The sequence below is a fragment of the Emydura macquarii genome, unplaced genomic scaffold (assembly GCF_026122565.2).
Source record: "Emydura macquarii macquarii isolate MOO-44397 ecotype Brisbane River unplaced genomic scaffold, CSIRO-AGI_Emac_v2 contig_1253, whole genome shotgun sequence".
Taxonomy (NCBI): Eukaryota; Metazoa; Chordata; order Testudines; family Chelidae; genus Emydura; species Emydura macquarii.
Window position 1 is genome coordinate 34,781,367 of NW_027131390.1, and position 15,368 is coordinate 34,796,734.

General features: G+C 47.4%; 1 long non-coding RNA gene across 3 annotated transcripts in view; it reads left to right on the plus strand.

The window, feature by feature from the left end:
* The first annotated feature begins 448 nt into the window (after positions 1 to 448).
* Positions 449 to 15,368, plus strand: part of LOC137153286 (uncharacterized) — a 33,870-nt gene continuing 18,950 nt past the window's right edge. Inside the window, exons 1-2 of one of the 3 annotated variants that reach the window (XR_010919751.1) lie at positions 481 to 506; positions 5,894 to 6,019. This is a non-coding gene — a long non-coding RNA (uncharacterized lncRNA). Of the gene's footprint in view, positions 507 to 5,893; positions 6,020 to 15,368 lie in introns of all 3 variants that reach the window. The other 2 variants (XR_010919749.1, XR_010919750.1) reach the window with 2 other exon arrangements.

Consider the following 15,368-nt stretch of genomic DNA (forward strand, 5'->3'; position numbering starts at 1 on the left):
ATATAAGGATCCCTGTTTAACCCACCTACTTCCTGCCTGAACACTCAAACACAGGAGCTTGGGCCAGGGAGTTTGGAAAAACCCACAGACAGGCTGGGCCAAAGCAGCAGCACCCCCAGGAAAAAGCTGCTGGTGAGTCATTTAGCCAGCTGAGCATTTCTGGCCAAAGTTAGAACACAGCCACCACAATGCGTCATGCTTAAGAAACCACTGCTGCTGCATAGTCAGCAGCTATGCCATTAGGAATATTCTAGCAGAGTGAGCTATCATGGGGAGAGGGGGATGGGACAACCCAAATCACTGTAGGTGGTGGATTGCCCTTCAAAACCAGCACTAGGGTGTGGTCCAGCTGGTTCTGGTCAACCACCAATCCCCTCAGAGGCTGCTGGAAGTGGGAGAGGCCTGGGGCCTATATAAACCAGACCCAGCCTATTCCATAGCTGCTAGGAGGAGGTGCACCTCCAAGGAAAGGTGTCCTGGGGGGGAGGAAAAGGAACCCAGTGCCGGTAAGGCATGCTTGAAAGAATATACCAGCTCAGTGTCTGAGATGAAGTAATGAATGGAAATGAAGATAGTGGTTTTTTTGCACAGGGTGGAGTCTTCCTCCCTATCAATACTTTTTTGCTCCCAGAGCACACAGGCCTTATGGGGATAGGGGACTAAAAGTAAATGGGTGTAGATGTTGGTATAACAAATAGTGATATCCCACTCTCTGCAAGAGCTGCTACTGTCTCTGACCTTCCCCTTTTCTGTGCTGGCCAGGTCATCTGAGCTCAGCAGGTGATAAACTGGTGACAAATACAGAGAAACTAAGGGTAGAGTGAAAGAGCCTTCCCTCCTGTAAGAAACACAAGAAGTGAAAAGAAATTATTGCATGAGGGCTACCAAGCCAGGCTTTTGGCAAGGAAGGCCCTGGAAGACACTGTCTGCCATACTAATGGTTATAGTGGAGTGGTGGAAAGAAGCAATGAAAGACAGTTACCAGTGCCTTGAATTGCCTCAGAAGAGGTTAGGATGGCAGTACAGAGGTCTGCCCTCAACCTCCATTGAGTGGGCTGCTCTGCCCCAACCCAGGCAAACAGGCCATCTTCAGGGTGCCTTGCAGTGGTCAAGCTAGAAGGTGAGGAAGACTGGTAGGAGGTTACATGAGGGAGGAATGGCCTCTAGCCAGCTTAGGAGAGTGTGAAGAGGTAGTGGGACCCTGCACAAATAACTGCATTGCTCCATGCCTCAGTTTCTCCATTTAAAAAGGGGGGAGAACATTGACAGTGGTGTTGGAAGGGAGAATTAGCTAACATGTAAGTGTTAGATAATTATTATAAGCTCTCCAGGCACCTGTTGTTACTGGTCTGATGCCCAGCAGGCCTGGAAGTGGATTTGGTCAAAGGCAGGCATATACTTCTCTATATATAGGTCTAGCATACGCCAGCAGGGGGCAATAGTGCACATTGAATATATGTGGGATTGCTGGTGACATTATCACAAATTTGTTTTTTCTGTTTGCAAATTACCTATGATCATGTTGTGACTCTTAACATATCTATTCCTAACTTGCAGTTGGCTGCCAAATTGATTGCCTGAACAAATTTCATCCTCTGCATTTGCTGAGATTCAATTATTTTTACTGATAAGAAGTCAGATAACTTGTCTCAGTCAATTTATTAATCAAAGATAAGTCAACACAATACAAAAAGGCAGATGCATTGTCAGTTCTGGAGAACAGTCTTGCAGAAGTATCATTACAGACCTTACTGTCCGTTTCTTATCTCGTTTCATACCTATTTTTCAGGGTACAAAAACATCTGCACCTTAGCACAATGTAACAGTTGTATCTAGCACAATGGCAAGCCTTAACAGAACCTACCTCTTGTCTCTGACAGTTTGTATGTGTACTAGAACAGAAGTTTTGCACATTTTACCTACTAGTAAACTTCATTATAAAGCTTAGTATGAGTACAGGGCATTCTGGGAATACAGTTCATAGTTAGAAAGCTTTGTACTTATGCTAAGCTGTATAAGAAAGATGGTATTAACTAACATGTTGTTCCCAAAGTGGTTGCACTGAGTATTCATTAACTGCACCATGTCATTGGCTTTCTAAGTTGCATGGTATTGTTGCCATTTCTTGATTGGATGACAAGCTTTCTAAACAGCGGGAATGCTTTTCTCTGTTCTCTTGTTCCACTCAAACAAGCGGAATTGTTTGTACCGATTGTGGGAATGATTACAAAAGAATTTTCAAAATGGGTAAGTGAGCACTTACGTGAAAGCACTTGTGAATACTCATTTGCACGAGCAGTTGTGATGGAGAAGTGGGTTGTAGCCAGGTGCAAAGTGAATCAGCAGCTTTTTGTGTGCAGGAATGTTCACAAATCCATCCTCGATGTAATGACCCAGCTCAGCACAACCTTGTCCTCCAAACTGCAAATATCTTTCAAAAAAGGAAAAGTAAAGTAGGATAGAGAAAATAATCTGGCTTTTTAAAATGATGTGATGAGTCCCCCTCTTCCAAGAATGCAGATTGTTGATTGATAGAATTTATTCTGTAAAGGTATTAAGCTCACTCACTGGATCAAAAGTATTCCTGCTCTGTGTGTGCTGACGATATTGCATCTCGATCAGCTGGAACAAGGCCGTTTTTAATGTGCTTTCCTACGAAGCAGTCATTATGTTCCCCCTTTAGAATTCAAATGAAAGTTTCCTCCATAATTCAGCTGTGCTGAATTGACTTAGCGAAGATCGCTGCAGGCATTCGCTTAGGAATTGGTTAAATTACCCTGCCTAATGGACTTCAGAAGTTAAGTTACCCGAGCGTAAACTGTGCCAGGAAGGTCCCAGGAGCTGCGTGAGCTGAACGGCAGTGGGTTTACACTTGGTCTCAAGGCACTGCTGGAGCATGGACAGGAGGGAAATGGGTTTCCTTCTGACTTCGTCCTCTCTCTGTGAAGCTAGTTGCCAGCCGACCTTCAGGAAACACTTGGGTGAGCCTGTGTTTGCCTCATCATCAGCAAGTGCTAATCATGCTGCACAGCAGGCTGCTTTCTCTTCCTGGCTGCGCGTGGGCGACGCCGTCTGCTACATCAGGATCCCTTGGCAAAAGTTCTTCCATTGCCGTACAGTGGCAGAGGACGGGTGCAGCGCTAGGGGTCTAGTGGTAAAAGTAGTAGGAATGCGAAGGAGGCCCGGCCACATGCTCTCCAGCCCTGCATGGTAGTGGATTGGACCCAGAGGCTTTGGCTACACTTGTCTCCCTTGGCTAAACCTCCCACGCTTGTGATCGCTGCAGCATCTCTCTGGTTTGGCATTGCTGGTGGGGATGGCTGGCTCTGGTGGTGGCTGGCATTTTGAATACCATGTCGTGTGCTCTGAGCCAGGCTTGTCCCCATGGGCTCCCTCACTTGGGGTTTTGTGCGTACTATTGCTACTGCTGGGCAGCTGAACCAATGGAGGAATGTTAGAGGAAACAAGCCTAGTATAGACCAGGCCATGATGCTGGGAGAACCCTTTGGCCTCAGTAAATGGCAGTAGTGGGGGAGTTCCTCAGAGGACTCTGTGGCTTCTGCACAGTTCTCCTGAAGGCCTTGCTAGACAGCGGTTGCATTGTGGACCGTTTTAGCAGCACCATTGCAGTGCCATGACATGCCACAGTCACACACATTGACACAGAAAGATTACACCAATGGTCCTAGGGTGCTTGACCCACGTTGATTCTTGCTATGGAGCCTCTCTAGAGCGACACTGGCGCCTGAGTTTCCATTTTAAGCTCTTTTTAACCCCCTCTAAAACCCATTTTACAACGTTCTATCAGCCTCAATGGCTAGCTTAGCGCTGCTGGCCTCCAGAGATTTTTTTCCCTACGTAATTTAATGTGAATCATTTGTGGGGTCCCTGAATTATGATTCCCTAGAAATAGAGGGGTTCACCAGGCTGACTTTTGGTTTTCCCCACTCTGCAGCAAACAGAGTGAAGGAGGAAAGCCAGTTACTGGGCTCCTGTGTCTCGCACCAGCGAGTACTTGACTAAAACCCTGTATCTGAAGTTATTGGATCAGATCCTCGCTGGTATAAATCAGCATGGCTCCCTGGGGCTGTATTGGGGACTTGCCCCAGCCGAGGACCTGGCCCTTTCCTTGAATTAGGATCGTTCCTCTAGGTGGCTGCCCTGGTGAACCATTTCTGACTGGCAGGAGTTCTACCAGCCAGGCCAAGGAGCAGCTGCAGGAGGTGAGGGAGGGGAAGGTTTTGTCTGTATGAAGCTATTTGGGATAGATAAAATGGGGGGTGGGGATTACACCTCCAAGGGGCATGGACCCCCTAGGCCCCAATTATCACTGCCCCCCCACCCGAGGAAGGGAGTTATGCTTCTGCAGTCCTCCTAAGAGTCTTAAGAGCAGTGCAAGGGATGGGTCCATATGTAGCTGTGGGGGCAGCATAGCAGGGGTTTCCCCATCACTTACTGCTCTTCCCTAAGCCCCAGGAAGTGAAGACCCTCCGGACATGGTGGTTGTGTACTTACCTGGCTGGGTTCTATGGAACAGTCTGTTGCTGGGAGGTTGCAATGTAGCTGATGAGTTTTTTAATCTATCTTCTTTATATGCTGTGAACATAGCAAGAGGCAGGGTAAGATAGTCAGTCAGCCCGGGGGCAGAATTCAGGTTGTTTTGAGCACCTTAGCTGTACATTTTCATACCTTCAAATGTTTGGGTTTCATGCAAATTTAACTTCAGTTCTGAACATTCAGAGATTCTAATAATTTTTAATCCTAATCTTGCAAGGTAATAGCTACTAAATCCACATGAGCCTGCAACCTGCATTCACCTTGAATGGTGACATTGCTTTGTTCTGCAATCACAGATGGGGTAAAACCAGAACCCCTGAAGTGACCCCTAGCCCGGGACTCAGGCAGTTTGGATAAAATGGGATTCAAATCTGGGACCATCCCTTTGTTTTGACGAGTGAAAAATCCAGAGTCGGCCTCTGGTTCTGATCACCTCCGACAGCACAACCTTTGTGTGCAGTCTATTGGACTGCTGGGTGTGAACCCACCAGAACGAAAGGCCCACCCCTGCAGGTGAGGGGGGGCTACAGACCTCAGGAACCAACAAATTTGGTGGGCAGCAAAGGAAAAGAGATGGGGTGGAGGTCTGAGGTACAACCAGAAGGGAACACGAAACAGATCCCGACTATACACCTTTGTGTTCAGTGAGCGCAAGGTGAGTGTAATGAGGCTGATTTATAGAGGTGCTGAACAGCTTCTATTGACTTTAATCAGCAATCCAAATAATAAATGGGACTTGTGTGCTGAGCACTTACCACTGTACCTGTGTCTGCAAAGGATTTCACTATTAGGAGGCTGCTCCTCCTCTTGGCTGGATAGAATCCCCCTAAAGCTGTTGGAGCAGAGTCTGGCCTGGGGCTAGTGAGATCTCAAAAGTATGTCTCCCTAATGTTGGTAGGAAGAAGAGAGCAAAATAATTCAGCAGAAATGGGGTAACCCAGCAATAACTTCTTCAACAGAGCAACAATCTTTTCTCTGCTCCTTGTCCCTTGTAAGGCCTTGGTTTTTAAAGCCACAATTACCCAGGCAGGCTTGGTGAATCCCCTCAAGCACATGAAATACTAAAGCCTAACTAGATGGGTCTTAATGCAAGGTGAGCCACCTCCCTAAGAGGTAGTCTTCCTGCTTGGATTTACTCCAGTGACTCTGAGCCATAGCAGACCCCAGAGACCTGTTGACCTTATCACTTAGTTACTAGCTGGTAAAGAAATACCTCTCTACTAGTTCTTTGTGTGGTTTTTTAAAACTGAACAGTGTTTTAGGAGCATTTCAAGATGAAATAATTAACCGGTAAGAAAACTTCAACCGTTTTGACTTTCCCTATTCTGCCCCACAGGGCCTCTATTACAGCTCTGCTTTCTCAAGACCTCCTGACCTTCATGGCCCCCGTCTCTCAAACCACACTTCTGAGCATTCTACCTATGGAGCACATGGCTACTCATTTGCTTAAAGCTACAAAGATGTATGAGTTGGGGCTGTTTGTTTCCCCTCTCCCTCTCCTCCCCTCTCCCCCCCCCCGGATCTTTGTCAACAAAATCATTTGTAAAAATGGCTGGCTTCTGATGAAATTTGATGCAAATATTTTGATGCCACTTTTGAGAAACTCCTGCATCAAAATCTTGGGCTGGGCATCTCTACAAAGGATTGAAGTGTTAGAACGTACTGATACAAGGAAGTTGTCATATAGACAGTGCAGGTGGGCAATCTGAATGACTAATTGCACTAACACTTTCCCTTGTAGTAGGCAGAGTTGGTAGCTCTGTCTATGAAGGTTGTCTAACGCTTCCCACTATAAACAACTGAAGACTGATTAACGTTTGGCAAAGTTATAAGACCTTTTTGGCTAAAATTTTCCATGCCGGGTGCCTGCTTTAGGCTGAATTTTATCTTGCAGATGTTGATAATACTAAATTATGGGAGGGAAATTGATCCTGTGCAGATGACTGCAGTCATGACACTTAAATTCTACTCCTGCTTCTGGCACCGACCCATGTGTTGACCCAGGAAGACACCGAGGTTACAGATTGGTAACTGGAGTACCTCAAGTCAGCACTGGCTTGGGGTTACATCTCCAACTTAAAGGCCCAACTTTATGCACTCCAGGTTGAACAGTTTAGCCTTACGTTCTCGCTGCCTCAGTTTCCCCATCTGTAAAATAGAAATGATGCTTACAAATACTCTGGTGGCATCACGGTGATAATTCTGGTGCTCTAAGCACCCCAAATAGAAGATGCTGGGGCCCCCATCCAGCTCCAAACCTGCAAATCTTAGGGCTTGTTTCAATGGTGAGTTAGTGTGCAGAGAGCTGGGTTGTAAATCAACACTAGCCTGCCGTGCACTAACTGTTCACGAGGACACTACTGCTGTGCTCGGAGTTCCCATCATGCTAGGGACCTCTTAGAGTGCAGTAGCAGGGTCCCTGGGGACAGTCAGCGCACGGCAGGCTAGCGTACTGTAGACTGGCACCTCCACTTGCTGTGTGTCACTTGCCATCAAGACAAGCCATTATCCAACGGGACTATCGCCTCTCCTGCTAGCTCACTGACTAAACACACTAATTCAAAAGCACTCTGCACTCCTAGCCAAAGCGTTTGTCTTGGGGTTGGCCCCATGGGTCCCTTTTCTGAGTGCCTGTCTACCCAAAGCTCCACTCTCCTGCCACCCCCCTGGGCTTTACTCTGACTGCAAACGAACCACCTATGCCCCTACAGTAATGCAGCAGTTGGCTCCCTGCATGACTGCAGTGCTGGCTGGAGCCTGCAACAGTCCTGCTGTCCCGTAGATGCAAGTGTTATCCAGGTGTGGGGCACAGCTTGTAAAAACACAAGCTTCATCCAGGTGACTTAATCATTTAAAAACTCTCTTCCAGCACCATGATGACTGGGAGTTAGTGGAGTATTTGCTGTCTGCTTACCAGCATCTCTACGGCATACTTTGAATAAGTATTTATTTGTATTTGTTTATAGGCTCTTCTCTAGCACTTGGCACTATGGTATGTGGGGGCTTTGCATACAATTAAACGTCATGCTACTCCTGTGCCCCTATTCCCATTTTATAGGGGAAACTAAGGCAAAGGTGAGCTAGTGGCTTTTTTTATGGTCACAGACAGGAATATGCCATCAACAACCCCAAGAGTTAAGGCACTTGTGACTTTTTTGGTCTAAAACAATAACTGGGGTCTTTGTGTATTCTTTTTGACTGCTTGGTACCGTAGTCATGGGATGGGTCCTACTGACCTAAACACGTCACACATACAGAACAGGGGCAGTGCCTACTTTTGGGCTCTCTCTGAGGTCTGGTTTCTGAGCCTTTAGGTTCCACTTGGAGTCAGACTTTCAAGTTTTTTCTCTGCAGCCAAGAGGCCCTTCCAACTCTAATATTCTATGAATCTCTCATTGGAAATGGGAGCTAATATTCTCAGCTAGTCACTTGACTCCAGGGGCTGGAGCTGTGACAGCCCAAATATTTCAATAAAATCACAAGGGCTGGCAACAGTGGATAAATCCAGATTACCTGACTGCAAGTCCAGGTGAGCACAAGTCCATCCTTTGGGTCAGGATGTACTTGTCAGGCTCCATCATCCATGACAAATGTAACAATCACGCTCTCTTTAACAAAAAAAAAAATCGATGGCACTGAAACGCTAAAATGTGCCAGCCTCCCACAAACAAAATGCCACTGCAGGGCACTGTAAACCTCTCCCTCTGAACTAATAATGGACCAAGTGGCAACTACCATTGTAGCTCTTCCCTTGCAGAGTGGGCACAGAGATGCCCACTAGGACATGTCAATTGGTGGCCAGATTTAGAAATAGGAGCTAGACAGGATGGGACAAACCCCCAGGCTGCCACCTATTTGCTGCTGCAGAGCACGAATTCAAATGTCCCAGGTGCTGCTTCACTGTTCTGTCTATGCAAGCATGTAATGCTTTGAGTTGATTGATAGTTGCTCCACATGTAGCTTGTTTGATTTCTGCAAAAACACACGTTCTGGGTGTTGTCACAGCTAGCTATGGATTTAGTGTGTGGCTATAACTGTAGCTAATAAAAATCAACACACCCTCCCCCCGCTGTTCTAGTCCTCCACCTTTACACTGTTCTGCAGGTACCTCTGTCCTCTCCTGCACCATTCCCTGCTATTTTGGTCTTACCTACCTTCTCTGTCTGTCTTGAGCTGCCCTGCCTTTTAGGTTCTGGCCACCCTCTAGTTCCACAAATGCACCTCTGTCCTATCAGCAGCCCCTGCTCTTCCATTCTTGGACCCTTGTATTCTGCAGCTTGGCCAGTTTACCACCTCAGGTCTGATTGCACCTTTCCAACGCTTTGCCTAGAGAGCTGCAGACCCAGATGTGTTTGTCTGACTGCTGTAAATCTACCCTTGCATCATGCACAAGTTATTTCTTTGCTCATTAGAGCTTATCTGCTACGAAGCTCTGCACCACCTCCTGGCTCTCCCTTGGTACATGTGAGCCATCAGTTCTCACAAAAGCTCATCATATAGATGCTAATCACTGTGAGGGGTTCATCATCCCCGGTGCTGGAGCATATGGATTCTTGCTTTAGCACTGTCCCATACAAAGGCTTCTGCATTAGAAGCAGCAGTAAAAGGGATTAGTGGATTTCCCCAGAGAAAATAGTGTGTAATATGTGTGAAGAAACTGACTAGACAATCGCATGGCATTGGTAAGAGGAACACAAGGAGGGAAGGGCTCCTAGTAATAGCATTTTATATTGATATAGCACCTTTCATCCCACTGTCTCTCGCATTACACACACAACCCTACTGAAATGCAGCCACCTCTGGGGCAGAGGGTTTCAGATAATGAGCATGTAATACAAGGGAGGAGGGAATTTTTGCCATTATGTTAGGGCTAACCCCTATCATGGAAGGGCTGAGATGCAACCATGGGGGCTTGTGGAGCCCTTTGGATGGAGCCATTCCACCTGGGGGGTCCCTTCCTTGGACTCTCTGGGATTCCCCCAATACACAGCCCAGGCACTGTGGGATAGTGGCCCATATGCTCCAGGGTGGTGGACAGTGCCCTCAGCACCTTTCTTCATCTCCACCTCATTCTCAGATGAGCTGGACCGATCCCACCCAGAAGACTGGATCTTGAGGCTGGAGTAGCAGAAACAACAGTCAGGCTTGGAGATGAACAGGTATCATGGCACAGTCACCCAGGACCTCCATTAGCACAGAATCCCCAGTGACCTGTTACATCTTTGCACCCGGATCCCCAGCTGGCTCTGGTGAGAAACCTCTCATGTGTTTTCGCCGTCAGGAGAAGGCCATGCTGGCCAGTGGGGCGCAGGTTGTTGGAAGGAGATTAGCAGGCTTATCACTTCAACTCCAGATGGAAAATTAATTATTAAAAAAAAATTCCCTTTGCGTCTGGTAAACATACGAGGCTACTTAGCACTCATGGCACGAAAGACAAGGAGTGTGACAAGATTAGGGAAGAGAGGCTGGAGCCATCGGAGGCCTGCACGGATGTGAGACATGGCAATTAAAGGGCAGCAGATCAGCGTGTGCCCTGGTGAAAGAGAAATCTGCAGGTGACAGCTGTGAAGAGGCGTGCTCAGTTGCTTTGTATGCTGCCGATGGAAAGATGCCCAGCATAGCCTGGAATTCAGGCTATGGTACCCCAGGCCTTGGGACCACCTGGAAGAGATGCATCCCAAGGCATCAGAGTGGAGACATGAGATCTCCTATTGTCTCTGAACATCTTCTCAGCTTGTCACTGGACAGAACGTTCCACCTAGAGCTTGGGCAAAACTTCTCTGACAAATAGTGATTGTGACGAAAACATGCAGTTTTGGTCAACCCAAAACTATTAGTGAATTAATCTGAAGTCACAAAATGACCAGAGGAGGGGATGGGGCTGCAGCCACTCACCACTGGCCTGGAAGGTCAAAAGAGAGAGGGCACTCTCATGGGACCTAGGTTCAAATCGCTGCTCTGGAAGAGACCCACATGTGAATTCTTGATTCACTGAAAATTCTGAAATATTTCACATTTGGTTTGACCCAAACACCTTTTTCCCTTTTGCCGCCAAACCTGAAATGAGACAATTGTCTCTGAGACTTGTCATCAGACTGCCATTGCAACGTCCCGGCCTCCCAAGCCATCTCTCCCCTTTTTTTGTTCAGTTGGAGCCAGATCCTTAGCTGGTGTAAATTTGGTGTAGCAGTTAAATTGACAATGGAGCACACCGGCTGAGGACCTGGTCTTTGTGGTTTGGGTCACGTGTTTTGTCTCCTGTGATACTCAGCACCTAGCCCTGAGTGCCACCTGTCAACATGAGCACCCTCTCTTGTACACGTTTAGCAGGACTGTGTCCAAGGAAGAGATCTGCTTGTATTTCACTCTCAAGCTCCTTCCTTGTCCTATTCCCTCTTGTTTGTGGTTGCCTAGGTTTTGAGTCTAGCTGTTCTAGGCAGGACACAGGTGACCAAGTTTTAGGAAGTAGCATTTCTAGAAATGGACATGTCAAATGTTCAGTGCCCGGGAGCTTCTGAGTAAAATCCCTACACGGTCTACGTTCTTGTTGCACCTTCTTGAAAGCTGCCCATTTCCAGGCCTTCTATCTAGCATGACTCCTCTCAATTGCCTTAGCACTGATCACCTTTCTCCTTTGTATGTTGCTGCTGGTGGTGCCAGAGACGTCTCTGCAGTTGAGTGACCGGAAGAGGGAGTGGTGGGGAGAGTCTAGGGGGTGGGTGGGTGAGTGGAAGAAGGGGTAGTGGTGGGGTAGAGTGACAGATCTCCCACTGCAGTGTGTGCTGCCCAGAGTCGCTCCTTGCCCTGCATTGCCCTCCGTTGCTCCCTCCCAGTACAGGGTGTAGCTTAGCTATCAGGGCTGAGGTTGTGCATGTAAATTCCCCCACTTTGACATTGTGTATTGTCCTAGCCATGTTAGTGGACCATTCCCAAGGGCCCAGTTCCCCCGTGTGTGAGCCCCTCTGCTCCCTGCTGGCTCCTGTCAGGGGGTGCAGTTCATTGGCCTACTTGCTGCTGGATGCATTACTTCTGACTTCACTGAGACATAAACGAAAAGGGAGACCTGTTGCCTTCTGCTTGCGCTAAACTAAGGTGGCAGGAGGGCTGTGCGGCAGGGGTTGAGTGATAGAGCTGACAGAATGGAGAAGGAAGGAAAAGATGTTTTCCAACAGGGGCACTACAGTCTGTGCATGTCCAGAAACCGCTCGCCATGTGATGCATTTAAAAGCTGCTGGTAAACCCTCTTCATAAGAAGATTGGGGAAAGACCCCGCCTACAGCTGGGATTCTGATTCCGAGGCTCCGGCTGGGGTTGCTTCTGCCCATGCCTCCAGCCAAGGATGGCTGTGTTTGAGGACAAGCCAGAGCAGGAAGGCTTAACAGAGCCTCATACATCCATTTAAAATCAATTTGTTATGAAAGCTTCATTGGATAAGCACAAAATCCTCCTGAAGGAAGTCTGTCACTTGCTGTTGTGTTCGAGTGCCATCATTCAGGGCCATCTCCTTGGACTACAGATGAAAGCTGGCACAGAGGTGTGCACACAGGGGCCCCGGATCACTTCCAGAGATGTTATCTTCTACCAGGACACACGGCCTCTCCATCAGTTTCCTGGGGGGAAGCTCCTCTCCCCAGAGCTAGTCCCAAAGCCCGCGATTTAGAGACATGCTACGCAGACAGCTGGATGGTGTGTCAGAGCCCAGCGCAGATCTTCAGCTGCAGGGGAAAACCTACAATGTGTTCACTGGATGAATAATTTAGTGATCAATTGGGTGGAATGTTTTTATGCAAATTGGCACCGATGGTGCCAATTAACAAGCCCCGATCAACGACATGTTGAGTCATTGGTGGAGAGTGTGACCAGCATCCATAGAGAAAAGAATGGCACAGAATGTGTGGTCTCTGGCTTCCTCTCTTGCTTATTCTACTGTCCCTGGTGAGATCTTGCAACCCCAAAACATATTTGGTCCCTAACCTTTTGCAGCCCATGAGGTGATTGCATGGGATGAGGTGACCCTGGGATGCAATCTGCAAAATCATGTCATGATGCAGCAATCTGTCCTGTGGGGTGTGACATTCCCCATGAGACAGTTTGGACTGTTGAAAGCTGTGTCCCTCAGTTCTCCAACCTGGGATGCATCTTACATGGCTTTGCTGTAAGAACACCCACTCCTGGCTGTTCACACACAGCCTATAGCATGTAAAACCGCTCCCAGCTGCACAGTATTGAGTGCTGCTAGTTAGCTACTCATGAATTCAACTGCAGAGTAACATCAGCAAGCTATCTAGTCCCAGACTTCCCACAGAAATGTGCATCTTGTGCTGCCCAGCATCCAATGGACAATGCAAGCTCATATAAAAGCCATCATTTCATCAATGGCAAACGATATGCACCAATTTTGTCATCACAGAAGGAGTTTCCCCACACACTTTAATCCAAACATACTGGTTAAACTATCGTATTGTTAATTTTTTTAAGTGATTACAAGTAATGTCCATGAAAGACAGGATTGGTTTAAAAAAAGAGTAAAATGCAAGCTAATACCTAACTTCACAAGCTAAGTGAACTTAAAAGCAAAAGGGTTTTGTCTCCTCATATGTTTACAGCAGTTTGTACTGGTCAAAAAGCCTTCCAGCCAGGACCATGCCTGCTCTAATTCAATTATTTCTTTCTTTTCGCATTGTGGTACTGTGAGTAAAGCTAGGGAGGAGACAGGTGATTTGGAGGCCACTGTCTCATTCTTAAGCAACTCTCCCCTCTGAGGATTACCCCCAGCTGGGGTGCAGGTGATAAATAGTCTCATGTGGATCTTTGAACCGTCCCTGTGATGAAATGTAAATTTCTCATTAACATTTTCCCCTTGTTGGAGAATAGCTGCTTAAGCCAGTGACAGCTCTTTGACACCTGGCTGAGGTGCCAATGTGTCTTATCTCTAAAACTGGTTTGGGCCTGCTTTCCTTAACCTTGGAGAATGTTATAACAATATTCTACAGTAGAATCTTATAACTTTACATACAATATTGATGCAAACATTTTACCAGGACAATAATGTTCAGCAGATTATGACATTTCAAATGATACCTCACAAGGCATACTTTGTACCAAAGTTATCATAGCCTTGTAAAAGTGGTGAACATAATAGTATAGACTGTCACATGGGGCAAACTCCCTTAAGTGTCAGTCCTACTAGTGGGTCAATGAGTTAGCATGGGTAATAGTGACTCGGGCTATGTCTGAGCTAGGGGTATGAGTCCCACTTCCTGTATCCATAGTCTTGCTAGCTCTCCTCAAGCTAGCGTACTAAATAGTGTAGCCCCAGTGGTGGCATGGGCTAGCTCCCATGAGTACAAACCCCATCAGTATGGACTCAGCAAGCTAGCCCTCGCCACCCCTACCGCTGGTGGCGGCAATGCTGTTTTTAGCAGGCTAGGTCGATGAGAGCTAGTACAGGTATGTCTGTGAGCTGGGAATCACAGTCCAGGTCCACGTGTAGATGTAGCTGCTCTCTGGCTCCCTAGAGTGCTTTCAATCTCCTTTGTTTTACCTTGTTACCGAGGCTGGTTCCCAACATTGAACCATCCCACAAGCTGCTAGAACGTTGTCATGCTGGTTGGTATCTGCAGAGCACAGGGCAGGACTGGAATGAGAGAGGATGCCACATTCAGGATTGAGACTCAAAGGTAGACCTGGGTGGGGAGGGTAGACTAGAAGAGCCAGGGGTATTATAATTCAAGGTGAAAGGAAGGGTGGTCTTCAGGCATGTGACTAGGACTCAGGCAATCTGTAATTCTCTGCTTTGCCAAAGAATCACTGCATGACCCGGAACATACAAGCTGCAATGCTGGGCCTGACCATGATCCATTTGTCCCGTTATCCTGTCCCCAACAGTGTCCCAACCCAGAGCTTTGGGGGAATGTACGTAACAAGGCAATCATGGAGTGATCCATGACTGTCTTCCCCTCTTAGCTTCTGGTAGTCAGAGGCTTAGGGACACCCAGAGAAAAGGATTGTCCCTGACCTTCTTAGCCATTGATAGACTGTCCTATTAGCCATCTCAGTGCCTTTAGTTCCCTAGCTCGAAGTGGTGGTGATACTACTCTTTTCCCACCGTCTTGTGCATGAGATGGCAAACTCTTCAAGGCAGGGACTGTCTCGAGCGTGTTTGAAGTGTATCCAGCACATTGAGGGACCCTATTCATCACCAGGGCCTCTAGTTTTTACAGCCATGTGAACAGTACTAATACTAAAGGTGCCCTGGCAGAGCTGTGGGAGGTGGGAGCAGGGTGTGCTGTGGGCCATGATGAAAGTGCATTAACAAATCTGCTTTGGAGAGCGGGGGAGCAGAACTGAAGGTCTGTAGAGCGGGCAACCCAGAACTGGAATAGCAGGGAGTAGAAGCGGACTGCAGGTCAAGTGGGTTTGACTTGCACTCTCACAGTTGGAAGGGAGGCCGGGGCTGGAATGGAATCAAGGATGCTGAAGGTCACTACTAAGGCATGCTGTGGTGCAGATGAGCACTGGGAAGATGTTTCACTCATCGCAGTTCTACTTGCTCTTTCCTTTTATAAAAACATCACTTTTTTTAAAGCGCATGACAAGTTTTCTAGCCATCTTTTAACACACATGCAAACAGTTGGGGCTTCAATAAGCTTTCTTAATTCTACTAAAGTCGAGAAACCCAGAAACAAAAAAGCATGTGATCATCTGAAACTGAACATGTGTGGGGGGAGGACACTGGATGGCTGGGGCGTGGGGAGTGTGAGACACAGGGAGGAGAGGAAGAGTTCCTGATAAATTCCAGAACCGGTTAC